This window comes from Myotis daubentonii, chromosome 16 (genome assembly GCF_963259705.1).
Source record: "Myotis daubentonii chromosome 16, mMyoDau2.1, whole genome shotgun sequence".
Lineage (NCBI taxonomy): Eukaryota > Metazoa > Chordata > Mammalia > Chiroptera > Vespertilionidae > Myotis > Myotis daubentonii.
In genome coordinates, this window is record NC_081855.1 from 41150597 (window position 1) to 41163842 (window position 13246).

Below are 13246 nucleotides of genomic sequence, written 5' to 3' on the forward strand. Positions count from 1 at the left end.
CCCACCCCCCACCCGCCTGCGCCCGGGTGGTGCGTGCTGCTGCCCAACCCCTGTCCCCGCGTCTCTGCCTCTCTCTGATCCTATACCGGCTGCAGCCGGTCTCCGCCGGCCTCGGGGGCGCGCCGCCGCCGACCATGTGCTGCGAGCGCCGCGGAGGAGGGGGCCTGCCTGGAGCGCGCGCGCCGGCCCACGTGTACCCGGCCCGCACCGGGCGCGCGCCCGCCCTGAGCCAAGCTGGGGGTCACGGAAGGTAACGGCGTCGCCGTCCCGGGCGGGCCCGCTCCCGCCAGCACCGCCGGGGTCCTGGGCGCGCCGCCCAAACCGGGCGCGGCTTTGCGCGCCTGGCCCCATCGGCCCCCGGCGCTGTGCCGCACTGCTAGCGGGGAACGCGGACTTGTTTGGGGGCGCCTGCACCCTTTCTGCTAGCACTCCCTGGCCGTGGTCCTTCTCGCAGCCCCTCTGCGCGCCCAATCCGGCCCGCGTCCTGAGGATTTGGGGGGTGTGGGATGAGGGGCGCTGGGGATGGTCCCAGGGGCGCTTGCGGGCAGAACAGGTTCTTTCCAGTTTGAGTGTGAGCTGCGCGCGCGCACCACCACGGTCCCCAAGTTCCTCCTCCAGGGCCAACTTCCCCCAATTTCGTCAACTCGTGCACCCCACAGTTCCCGTTCCGGGAGGGAGGGAAGGAGTGCCGCAGTGGCCTCAGGGAGCTGGCGTCCCGGCTGCTAAGGGTGACCTGGTTTCCCCCCTTTTCTGCAGCAGCGGCGTCCGCGCGGAGCGGAGGGAGGCGAGCAGCCGGGCTGAGTCAGCATCCCCGGCCGGGGGCGCACGCGGACCGTCCTCTCGGGCGTGAGCCACACAGGTGCACGGCTGTCTGGCCCGCGGGGCGCCTGGTGTAGCCTTAGGGACTAATACCAGCCCCTCATCCGGAAGTTCCCGACCCCAAGAGCCCCGTGAACTCAGCAGATATGCATGGGAAACCTCGGTTAAGAACAGTCCTGGGAACAAAGCAGTGTCAGATCCCGGGCGTTTCGGAGCCCGCGGGGACACCTCGGATCCCCAGGCCACATCTGGCATCTGCCCCGAGGCAAAGGCTTTATTCTCCGCGTTCCCCTGCCTACTTGGTACAGGCTGCTCTCTTCCTTGGGGTTCGGATAATGTGGTTCTGATGTCAAACTCGAGAGACCCTTGTCTGCGAAGGCGTGCACGTTGGGTCGCCACCAGGAGGAATGGGCGATGTGAATTTTTATTAAAACCGCTCTTTGCTCGCTGCCTGATTCTCCTCATGATTTGGGGGTAGTGTGTACTGGGTTAAATGCCTTTCTGTGCTGTTACTGAGCTCCGCCGCCGTGGGCTAGGGGTAGGGGGCAAGTGTGCTGGCGAAGAGGGCTGCGTTAGGGCCAGTCCTCCACAGCCAGAGGCCACCCACCAGCTCTGCAGCCTTGTGGGAGTAACTCAACTTTTTAGATCTGTAAAATGGGGACAATGGCGACAGCTCCCAGAATTGAAAGGTTTAATTTTTGATGCCTGTAAAGTTCAGATCAAAGTGACTGGCATATGGCTAGCCCTCAGCACCCATTAGTTCTTGCTGATTGATTATTTATGGCTTACCAAGTCCAATAACTGACTCCTCACCCCCGCTACAAGCGGTCCTTTTTCCAGCTGTTTTGTGAAGAATCCACACATGGCGATATGTGGAACCTGATTGTAATCACTAAAATGAAAACCCCTTAGTGTGCTAACACGACTGTAAGTGTAATCTTTGATATTTAGGGTGTTGCAGAGCATTGGACCTGTCACTGTACTCAGTATGGAATCGTCGCCTTGAATATGGAATATGACACAGCATCCAGTAAGTATGAGTCTTGCTTAGACGTAAGGGCCTAGTGGTGCAGCCCAGCAGTTACAACTGAGTGAGTCAAGCAAGGCATGAGAGGTCTTGGTACTTCAGCTTCTGGATGTTAAAAGTTAGCCGTAGCTGGGCCCTAGCCAGTTTGGCTCAGTGGATAGAGCGTTAGCCTACTGACTGAAGGGTTCTGGGTTTGATTCTGGTCAAGGGCATGTGCCTGGTTTGCAGCCTCGATCCCCAGCCCTGGTCGGGGCCGCCTGCAGGTGGCATCCGGTGATCCTCTCTCTGTGTCTCTTCCTCCCTTACACTCTCTCTAAAAATCAATGAAAAAAATATCCTCGGGTGAAGATGAACAACAACAACAAAAAGTTAGAGGGAAGATGGCGCCAGAGGTGAATGAATAATTGGGACACTCACTTCTGAGTATTTGACCAAGTGGGACAACTGGCTGTTGGGACAGAGCTGTAATAATATAACAGTAATACTAATAATGCATTCTCACGATTACCTTTATTAATATTATAATTAATCTTTACAGATTTGCTTAGTTCCCAACATTTTATTGAGTGCCTTACATGTGACCCATTTTAACCCCATCATCAGACTAAGGCAGTTGACACTCGTCCCCATTTTCTTTTTTTTTTTTTTTTTAATTAAATCTTTATTGTTCAGATTATTACATTTGTTCCTCTTTTTTTTCCCCCCCATAACTCCCCTCCTCCCAGTTCCCGCCCCACCCTCCGCCCTCACTCCCCACCCACTGTCCTCATCCATAGGTGCACGATTTTTGTCCAGTCTCTTCCCACATCTCCCACACCCCTTTCCCCCCCAAGAATAGTCAGTCCATTCCCTTTCTATGTCCCTGATTCTATTATAATCAACAGTTCATTCTGTTCATCAGATTATTTATTCACTTGATTCTTAGATTCACTTGTTGATAGATGCATATTTGTTGTTCATAATTTGTATCTTTACCTTTTTCTTCCTCTTCCTCTTCTTAAAGGATACCTTTCAGCATTTCATATAATCCTGGTTTGGTGGTGATGAACTCCTTTAGCTTTTCCTTATCTGTGAAGCTCTTTATCTGACCTTCAATTCTGAATGATAGCTTTGCTGGATAAAGTAATCTTGGTTGTAGGTTCTTGGTATTCATCACTTTGAATATTTCTTGCCACTCCCTTCTGGCCTGCAAAGTTTCTGTTGAGAAATCAGCTGACAGTCGTATGGGTATTCCCTTGTAGGTAACTGAGTTTCTTTCTCTTGCTGTTTTTAAGATTCTCTCTTTATCTTTTGCTCTTGGCATTTTAATGATGATGTGTCTTGGTGTGGTCCTCTTTGGATTCCTTTTGTTTGGGGTTCTCCGCGCTTCTTGGACCTGTAAGTCCATTTCTTTCACCAGGTGGGGGAAGTTTTCTGTCATTATTTCTTCAAATAGGTTTTCAATATCTTGCTCTCTCTCATCTTCTGGCACCCCTATAATTCTGATGTTGGTACGCTTGAAGCTGTCCCAGAGGCTCCTTACACTATCCTCGCATTTTTGGATTCTTTTTTCATTTTGCTTTTCCGGTTGGATGTTTTTTGCTTCCTCGCATTTCAAATCATTGACTTGATTCTTGCGCTCCTCTGGTCTGCTGTCGGGCGTCTGTATAATATTCGTTATTTCAGTCTGTGTGTGCTTAATTTCTAGTTGGTTCCCCAATATAAGATCGAGGGTCTTATTAGTTTTCGTGTAGATCTCATTAAGTTTATCGGCAGCTTCTAAACAGTTCTTGAGAGACCTTAAAAGTGTGGTTCTGAACTCTATTTCTTCCATTGACAATTTTGTCCTGTTTCTTTGTCTCCGCATTTTGTTATGCTTCCTTGGTGCACCCCCTAGTGGTCTTTGTTCGCAGTCTTATAGATAAATCTTGATTGTTGTAGCTAATTCCAGGGAGGGTTTGACCTCCGGGCCAAGTGGCTATGAGAATCAGCTGTGTCAGCAGTGAGAGAACTTCTGTCCTCTAGGGAGGTGCTAATCTAGCCTTTGCCTGAGGCTATCCGGCAAATGGTTCTGCGCTGGGCTTGGGCGGGGCGGGTCGCACAGGATCAACAGGGTGGGCCGGAGAGAGCAGTTATGGCGGCTCTCAGTCCTGTCCCAAGGGGCTCTGCCTCTCTGAGTCCCAGCACCCGCTGCAAAGCTCGGAGAGAAAGCTGCACTCGCTCTGACCGAAGCCAGACAGTCCCGCTTCTCCCGTTTGAGTCTGGGTCCCTAAAGACTCGCCCGGATCTGTTGCTCAGAGTCTGCGACTCCCTCCCGATTGAAAACAACAACCGCGCCCTCCGCCGCCAGCCCGCTCCGCGCACTCCGCACCTCAGAATTTGACTTCAGCACTGCGCCTCCTCTGAGTGTCCGTATGCGTTTCTCTTTCTCCTAGTTGTAGGACTTCCACTCAGCCAGCGTTCCTGTGGTTCTGGGTGATGTCCCTTCGGTTTTTTGGTTTCACTTTTAAAGTAGTTGTTCAAAGCAGCAAACTCCGGCGTTATCCTATGCCGCCATCTTGGTTCTCCCCCTCCCCATTTTCTTTTTAAATATAATTTTATTGATTTCAGAGAGGGAGAGAGAGATAGAAACATCAACGATGAGAGAGAATCATTGATTGGCTGCCTTCTGTATCCCCCACACTGGGCATTGCGCCCACAACCCGGGCATGTGCCCTTGGCTGGAATCGAACCGGGGTCCCTTCAGTCCGTGGCCCAACGCTCCATCCACTGAGCCAAACCAGCTAGGGCTCGTCCCCATTTTCTTGATGAGAACTGTTGAAGCCCAGAGCACTGGAGGGACTTGCCCAGGGTTTCTCAACACTTACAGGTACACACTGGCCCAGGTAGAGCTCATCTGGAGATGACAGGTGCCGCCTGTGTTGGGATCACAGCGAGTTGGCTGAAAAACCCAGCCTTGCCAGCCACAAACCAGTGGCTCGTGCCCGCCTGGTTAGAGGCTGGCTGCCTTCCCCTTGTTCCCTCAATCCTAGTGAGACCCAGCGTGGAAACCCCTGCTTATTTCACTCCTCCAGGGAAAGCACCACGTTGCCATGGTGAACACCTCCCCAAACAAAACCACCTCTGTTTAGTTCTAAATCTGAACAAAAGAACCTTTGGAGTCTGGAGTAGGGAACCAGAAAAATCACGAAATTATGGCTCCCCTCTTAGCATCTTCGGTGGTGTTTGTGGCAGCCCTTCACTCACAGGGAGCAGGGCTGTAAGATGCCCTTAGAAAGCCCCTCAGCAGCTTCTCTGGAAATCAATGGGCTGAGAGCCATCCCCACTGCTCTTTTCTCGTCTTCTCCTTTCGGGTCATTTGCATGAAAACAGGTTCCATTGTGCAAAGTTGGCCTGCCTGTTCTCCGTCAACAACATTTGTAGAACTTCTAGTCTTCGAGTTGGGTTGCCAAGCAGATATGACCCTGGCTTGCAAATAAGCTCCCTGCATTGACCAGCCCGTGAGAACTTGAGCGTGGGGGTAAGTAGATGGAAAGGAGTCTGCTCGCCGTTCAGAGCTGGGAGCAAGCCTGCTTTTGCGGGCCGCGTTTTCAGAGCAGCCAGGGAAGAGGGGGAGCGTTTGAGGGAACCTTCTGCAGGAGTCCTTGACTGCCCAGAACATCATCTGTTTCCTAAACCTGGTTGTCTGAGAATCTGAGAACCCGCTGGGGCTCGGGCCTGCTGCTCCCACCGTGGCCTTCCCCTGCTTCCCCAGAGCCAGGAATGCACTCAGGTGACCTGTCCCTCCCGTAAAGGTCTCTGGGGGATACTGAAATAGTATGTCAGGGAAACTGCCTTCCTTCAAGTCAGTATGTACCACCCCTCCCCCTACTCCATCTTGTTAAAGATGCATTTCCAGGAAGATTATCTTATGCTTAAAAATTGTCCAGGTTTATATGTGTTAGTATAAATTATTACAGTCACAATGGAAAGGAACTCAATCCAGAAGGGATTTTTAAAAATACATGAGTAAAGTGTAAAATATTAAATTTCAATTTATACACACTATTTCAGAGAAATGGAATAAGGTAATTAAGTACTTTTGAACATGAAAGTGCATTGTGTTGAGACAGAATGGATATATAGTTTCGAAAAAAGAAAAATGATATAAAATTTTCGAACTAATGGGAAATGGTCTCCTGTAATTTCTAAACGAATGACGGTGGTTTCCAAATTCCTCTGGTGTTGATACATGTAAAAGAGTAGTTAAGAATTTTACTATAAAAATAATATTTACAAATACAATCGAAATGATATCTTTTGCAGTTATTTAAAGTTAGGATGAAACATTGAAGGCAACTTAAAACTGTGTGAGGGTGGTGTGGACGGAATGAGCCTGCCCCCCATCTCCAAATTCCTAAGGGGAAGCCCCAACCCCCAGTTCGATAGTATTTGTAAACGAGGCCTTTGGGAGGAATGAGGGTTGGATGAGGTCATGAGGGTGGGGCCCTCATGCTTAGATTAGTGCCCTCCTTAGAAGAGGAAGAGAGAAATACCATTCTCTCTCTGAGAACACACACTGAGAAGGCATGTGAGGACACAGCAAGAAGGCAGCCTTCTGCAAGCCAGGAAAAGAGCTCTCACCAGAACCTAGCTATACTGGCACCCTGACCCCACACTTCGGGCCTCAGAACTGTGAACAAATCACTCTCTGTTGTTTAAGCCATCCAGCCTGCGTTACTTCGTTGTGGTGGCCTGAGCTGACCAATACAGAGGGCACTTATTGTGTTTCCAACTCCTTTTAGAGGATACGTAAGCAAGAACACGTTGCAGGTCACCGAGTATAGTCCATGTTCATATGAGGACAAGAAAGATCTGCTCCCTGCCTTCGTGGATAAGGCCTTCCCAGGGAGACAAAACAAGCCGAAGAGTCGCCGAAGTGGACGGTGCGAGGCCAGGTAGGGGGCTATGTCATCTGTGATGTGAGATGCACATGAGGACAGGCCCTGGAACCTGACCTTGAATCCAAGTTCTGCCCTCACTAGCCATTCATCTCAGCTCATCCATGACAGGGGGAGAGCACCTGCTGCAGGGGGTGGGGGCCTGGGGAGGTGGGGCTCAACCCTGAGTGGCTGGTGAACTGAGTTAACGTGTGGAAGGGGGTTAGCAGTTTAGCATTGTGCTTGGATCAGACGAGGCTCTGGAAGGCTCAGCGGGGAGGTTGAGGAGGATGGAGATCAGTGACGCCTAGAAAGGCAGGAAAGACCGTGCAAGGACTGGCCAGGGAGGGGTGAACCACGAGGGAGGAAGGCAGGGGATCAGAGAGGGTGTGCTGGATTTGGGGGCCGGAGGGGAGCTGTCGATCTGACTTCCGTTACACCCGGTTACCATTCGGCTCAGTGTTGCTGTATCCCTGGGTGCATCTCACTCACTCTGGAGTGTTTTGTTTGATTTCCACACTGGTATTTGTTCCCAGATTTCTCCGTATCCAGTTTACTGCTCCTAGAGTTTTGTCATCCTCTCACTACTTAAGAAGAAAAAAAGAAAATTGCCTTGAGGAGGCATCCATAAACCAGCCAAACCTGCTGCAGAAGTCCTCAAAATAACACAGAATAAAAGTCAAAATTCTCAGAGCCAAGTGGTTTCCATTGCATTGCTTTTAGGATAGATCCATGCCATCTGCAGCTTCTATGACACCGTGGTGGGTCAGGAACCCTAATTGGAAATGTCGGAAAGTGTTGTGTGGAGGACCCCTGGGTTTGGCTCCGATTGCAGCCGGCTTTCTTCCGATAATTTTCGGTGTTGCTCCACGCGTCATGTTGCTCAAGGCCCCAGGAATAAACACCTGCTCTCCTGCTCGGTTTCTGGCCTAAAGGGAGAGGCTGGCTGTCGCCGTCCTGTCTAAACACGCTCAGCCTGCTGTTCCCTGGAACAGAACACGGTGTGAGGTTCCCACGTTCATCCCTTTGGGACGGTACACGTTGGCATCTCCAGATGAGTAGGGGTGACAGAGCTAGAAGGGTGCTTGCTCCAGGGCTGTGTTTTGGATCGGAGGCAAAGAGGAGCCCTGCCCTGCCATGGCTGGTGGAGAGTTGTGGACTCCGTAGATGATCTGAATGCTTAGGAAGGGTGTATTGCCCGGCCAGCGCTGCTCAGTGGTTGAATGTGGACCTACGAACCAGGAGATCACGGTTCGATTCCCGGTCAGGGCACGCGCCTGGGTTGCGAGCTCAATCCCCAGCGTGGGGTGTGCAGGAGGCAGCCGATCAATGATTCTCATCACTGATGTTTTGTATCTCTTGCTCCCTTTCCCTTCCTCTCTGAAATCAATAACAAATATAAATATTTTTAAAAAGGGTGTGTGGCAGGGCTGGGTCTAGGAAGCGCCCGTCCGTCCGTCCGTCCCACGCCCATTGCGCCTCTCTCGGGGCAGTGACTGCTCAGCATAGCCCACTCAGGAGCTGGCCTGAGGGACACGGCCACCTCCCAGGCCACGAAGCCACGCCCAGAGGATGTGGTCCCTCCTCTCAAAGCGCTGACTGTCTAGGTGGGAAGACAGGACACACGTGTGATACTTGTCCCAAAACAGCATTTCAACAAGTGCCCTTTTGCAAGTGAGACGCGCAGATGAAGGAGAACGTAGCAAGGTCACCCGAGGTCTGGGAAGTGATGAGAGGAAGCTGGGCTTTCAGGTTGGGGCGGAGCAGGCTTGGCCCTCATTGTTCCTGTTCGATGCTCAGTGGAACCTTGGCTTTCGATATAATTGGTTCCGGAAGGCTGTTCGAGAAGCAGTTTTGTTCAAAAACCGAATCATTTTTCCCCTCATTAGACATATCGTAAGTTGGATTAATCCGTTCCAGACCCTCAAATGCTTCCCTGCTTTAACCGTGTATACAGCACTTGCTTAATGTACAATTTAATCTATAAATAAAGGCTTCTTAAATTTATCAGACCACCCCCTACTAGCCATAAATGGATTTTTAATATTCCATTGCCTGCCTCCGAAATGCTATCACTGGTTAACTGCTTATTGTATATGCAATGAACAACAGTTTTTCTACCTCTTCAATCACCTGTGATTGTTGTTTCTTTCACACTCGTAGCAACATTAGCACTCTCGATGGCCTCTTTATGCTTTAAAATTGTGCTAGTCTGTCTCAGTGGGCGTGGGCTACCATAATAAAATGCCGGAGATGAGCTTAAACAACAGACATTTACTCCTCACAGTTCTGGAGGCTGTGAGGTCTAAGGTCAAGGTCTTGGCTGATTGGGATCCTGGTGAGGGCTCCCTTCCTGGCTTTCAGACAGCCACCCTCTCCCTGTGTCCTCCCATGTTGGAGAAGTAAGCTCTCTCCCATCTCTCTATACATATCAGGGCACTAATCCCATCCTGAAGGCCTCACCCTCAAGACCTCATCCAATCCTGATTACCTCCCGGAGGCCCCATCTCAAATCCGATTACTTTGGGGGTTAGGAATTAATTTACAAATGTGGGGAGCACACAGACATTCAGTCCGTTACATTTCCTTGCAGAGGTAAAGCAGATCTGGGGAAAGGCTAAATCTGCAAAAACAGAAGAGATTGTAGGTAGCATTTAAGAGAAAGTTCCCTATATTCATGAGAAATGAGACTTTGCCATAGGAACCCCTGTCAGTGTTAATAAGACTTGGGGAAAGGTAAGATGTATGAGGTGGACTTGCCAAAAGAAAACCAAACCTGAGTCTAACCTTACCTCGAGATCTACAACTCAGTCTACAGGGAAAACAGGGGAGTGGGGAACAGTTTAAATGACATCACGGGGTGCAATTAGCCAGACCCAAAATTCGAGAAATTTTATAGGAGAAAAAACCGAATTTATAAATATACTAGAGGCCGAGAGGAGGTGCCTCGCCTCCCGCTGTGCAGGAGGCATCCCGCAGGCCGCCGCGGGAGTCAGGCCTGACTGGCACCCAGGCAGCCGGGGGCCCACGCCTGACTTTTGCCCCAGGCCCCTCCTGCCCCCCACCTGTGTCCGCTCCAGGGCTGCCCGAGCCGGAGCGGCAGCTTGGCCAGCCCTAGGCCCCCCTCACCCCCTCGCCTGTGTCCTCTCCGGGCCGCCAGAGCCACCGTGCCAGCTTGGGCAGGCCCCCCTGTCCCTGTCTCCGTCTCCGGGCCTCACCTGCACGCGCAACCTCCTCCTGTCAGGTCGTGACCGTTACGGCGTCCTGGCCTAATTTGCATATTACCTCTTTATATAAATAGATTGTAGGAAAGAGAGGAGGAACGTATTCATGAAAAGAGAAGAGACAAATGCATTGTGTGGTGGATTTGGATCCTGATTAGAACAAAGCAACGGTAAAATAATGTGATGAGACAAGGGAGGACATTTAAACACTGATTGGATTTTTTTATGTTAAAATTATTGCTCAGCCCAGCCGGCGTGGCTCAGTGGTTGCACGTTGACCTATGAACCAGGAGGTCACGGTTCAATTCCCGGTCAGGGCACATGCCCGGGTTGCGGGCTCAATCCCCAACGTGGGGTCACACAGGAGGCAGCTGATCAGTGATACTCTCTCATCATTGATGTTTCTATATTAAAAAAAAATTATTGTTCATGTTTAAAAGGGGCTATTAATAGAATTATAGTTACATTTTTGGAGAATCCTTATCTTTTAGAGAACCATGTAGAAATATTTACAGATGAAATTATATCTGGGGGTTGTGTATGTGGAGGATGAAGGCAAGAGAAGTAGATGAGGAGACAGAGAAAGAACCAGACTGGCCATGTGTTGGTACCTGTGGAATCTAGACAGCGGGTGGGTGTGCGTGAGTTTCCCAACTTCTGTACGCTCGACAACTTCCATCATAGAATTTTTTTTAAAAAAAATATTTCTTTATTGATTTCAGAGAGGAAGGGAGGAGAGAGAGATGGAAACATCAATGATGAGAGAGAATCATTGATCGGCTGCCTCCTGCACGCCCCCTACTGGGGACCAAGCCTGCAACCCAGGCATGTGCCCTTGGCTGGAATCGAACCCGGGACCCCTCAGTCCGCAGGCCGATGCTCTATCCACCGAGCCAAGTCGGCTAGGGCCATCATAGAATGTTTAATAAATAGTAAGCAAGTGCTGCTGTGTAAAAAAAGAATTTCTTCTTAATCCTCACCTGAGGATATTTTCCCATTGGTTTTTTAGAGAGAGTGGAAGAGAGAGGGAAGGACAGAGAGAAACATGGATGTGAGAGCAACACATGGATTGGTTGTCTCCTGCACATGCCCTGACGAGGGCCTGGGGCCGGGGAAGAGCCTGCAACCTAGGTCCATGCCCTTGACGGGAATCGAACCAGGCACCCTTCGGTCCGCTGGCCCACGCTCTATCTACTGAGCCAGACCGGCTAGAGCGTAAAAGAAATGCTTAACATTTGGGAAATAAGCTTTCAAGAGTGGGTTTCAGGTAACTGACCTTGAGCCCTTCCCTCTTGTCCGCACTTCTCCTGAGTGTTCTTCTCAAGGGGAGGGGGGACTTTTAGAGGAAGGATGTTGTCCCAAGGCCCGTCTACTCTTCCTGTGTTTCTGACCCGATTTCAGGGACCCAGATACCGTTTCTGCAGGCAACCGGGTTGTTAGACGCGTGGCGAGCGTGGCGAGCGCCGCCTCTGCCTTCCCAGATTGGCTCCCGCCGCAGCTTCCTCCTGAGGCAGTCCCAACAGGTGATTCCTGCAGAAAGGGGGCAGGACATCGTGCCGCGCGCCCCCCCCCAGGAGTTTCCTGGCATCCTTGGGTTCACGGAAGTGATATTCCCAGCACCAGGATCTGGCTTGACGTCTTCAAGCTTAAAAAACAAACACGCCAGCATTTTAATTATCTGAGAGAAATTGCTCTCCAGGCCGGTATGGAGACACTCAGTCAATCACTTCCTTTGTTCCTGTTATGAGATAAGGAAGTGTTGGGGATAGGATGTGGGCACGGTGACTACAGTGAAGTAGATGAGGAGACAGAGAAAGAACCAGACTGGCCATGTGTTGGTAACTTGAATCTAGACAGCGGGTGGGTGTGCATGAGTTTCCCAACTTCTGTACGCTTGACAACTTCCATCATAGATTTTTTTTAAAAATATATTTCTTTATTGAAATATATTAGGATGTTTGAAAGTTTCTGAGAGAGTAGGTCCTAAAATCTCTCATCGTGGAGACAAAAGCACTTTTTCCTCCGTTTAAAACTGTGTCTGTAGGACCTGGTGGATGTTAACTAAACTTCCTGCGGTGACCATCTCACAGTGTCTGTAAGCCAGGCCATGATGCTGGACCCTTCCTCTTACACAGTGTAGTGTGTCAACTGTATGTCAATACAACTAAAGAAAATACAGAACAGGGGGAAAAAGGACTAAAAATCATTTTTAAATATATTTTTATTGATTTCAGAGAGGAAAGGAGAGAGAGAGAGAGAGATGGAAACATCAATGATGAGAGAGACTCCTTGATCGGCTGCCTCCTACATGCCCCCTACTGGGGATCGAGCCCACAACCTGTGCATGTGCCTGACTGGGAATCGAACTGTGACCTCCTGGTTCATAGGTCGATGCTCAACCACTGAGCCACACCAGCTGGGCAAAAAAAGGATTTACTTCACATTTTTTTTGTGGAGCTAAGACTGTGAAGTCTCCCCCGATCTGCCCTAAGAAAGCAGTGTTGCCCTAGCCGGTTCGGCTCAGTGGGTAGAGCATCGGCCTGCGGACTGAAGGGTCCTGGGTTCGATTCCGGTCGAGGGCATGTACCACGGTTGCAGGATCGATCTGATCCCCAGCCCTGGTCGGGGCTCATGTGGGAGGCAACCAATCGATCTGTCTCTCTCACAGCGATGTTTCTCTCTGTGTGTCTCTCCCCTTCCCTTCCACTCTTTCTGACTGACATGTTAGGGCCCAGGGGCAAAGTTAGGGGCCACGAGGATATTCATTACACGTAGACATTCACCGCCTCAGTCACTGTTTTTCCTGGCAACCGTGGCAAGTAGATTCTTCACTCCACTTGGGCTCCGTTAGGGTGAGGCCACACACTTCAGCGGGAGCTCAGGGTAAGGGCCATGCCAGGGCAGGGAGTGCCCCGGGCACTGGGCCCGCCTCTGGCGCTGTCTCACCTTGAGGACCCAGTGGACAGCTCACTTCTCAGCTCCCCCGTCCCTGTTCTGTTGCAACACGCTTCTCTCCCTCTCTCTCTCTCTCTCTCTCTCTCTCTCTCTCTCTCTCTCTCTCTCTTATAAAATGTATTTTTATTGATTTCAGAGAGGAAGGGAGAGGGAAAGAGATAAACATCAATGATGAGAGAGAATCATTGATTGGCTGCCTCCTACCCGACCCCTACTGGGGATCGAGCCTGCAACCCATGCCTGTGCCCTTGACCAGATTTCAACCCGGGACCCTTCAGTCCGCAGGCCAACATTCTCTCCACTGAGCCAAACCGGCTAGGGTC

General features: G+C 50.7%; 1 protein-coding gene across 7 annotated transcripts in view; it reads left to right on the top strand.

Moving 5' to 3' along the window:
• Positions 1–13246, top strand: part of ARSG (arylsulfatase G) — a 98126-nt gene that overhangs the window by 26507 nt on the left and 58373 nt on the right. Inside the window, exon 1 of one of the 7 annotated variants that reach the window (XM_059670084.1) lies at positions 3–250. The exons of the other annotated variants lie outside the window; for them this stretch is intronic. The gene's annotated coding sequence lies outside the window, so the exon portion shown is untranslated. Of the gene's footprint in view, positions 1–2; positions 251–13246 lie in introns of those variants that run through there. 7 annotated transcript variants of the gene reach the window in all.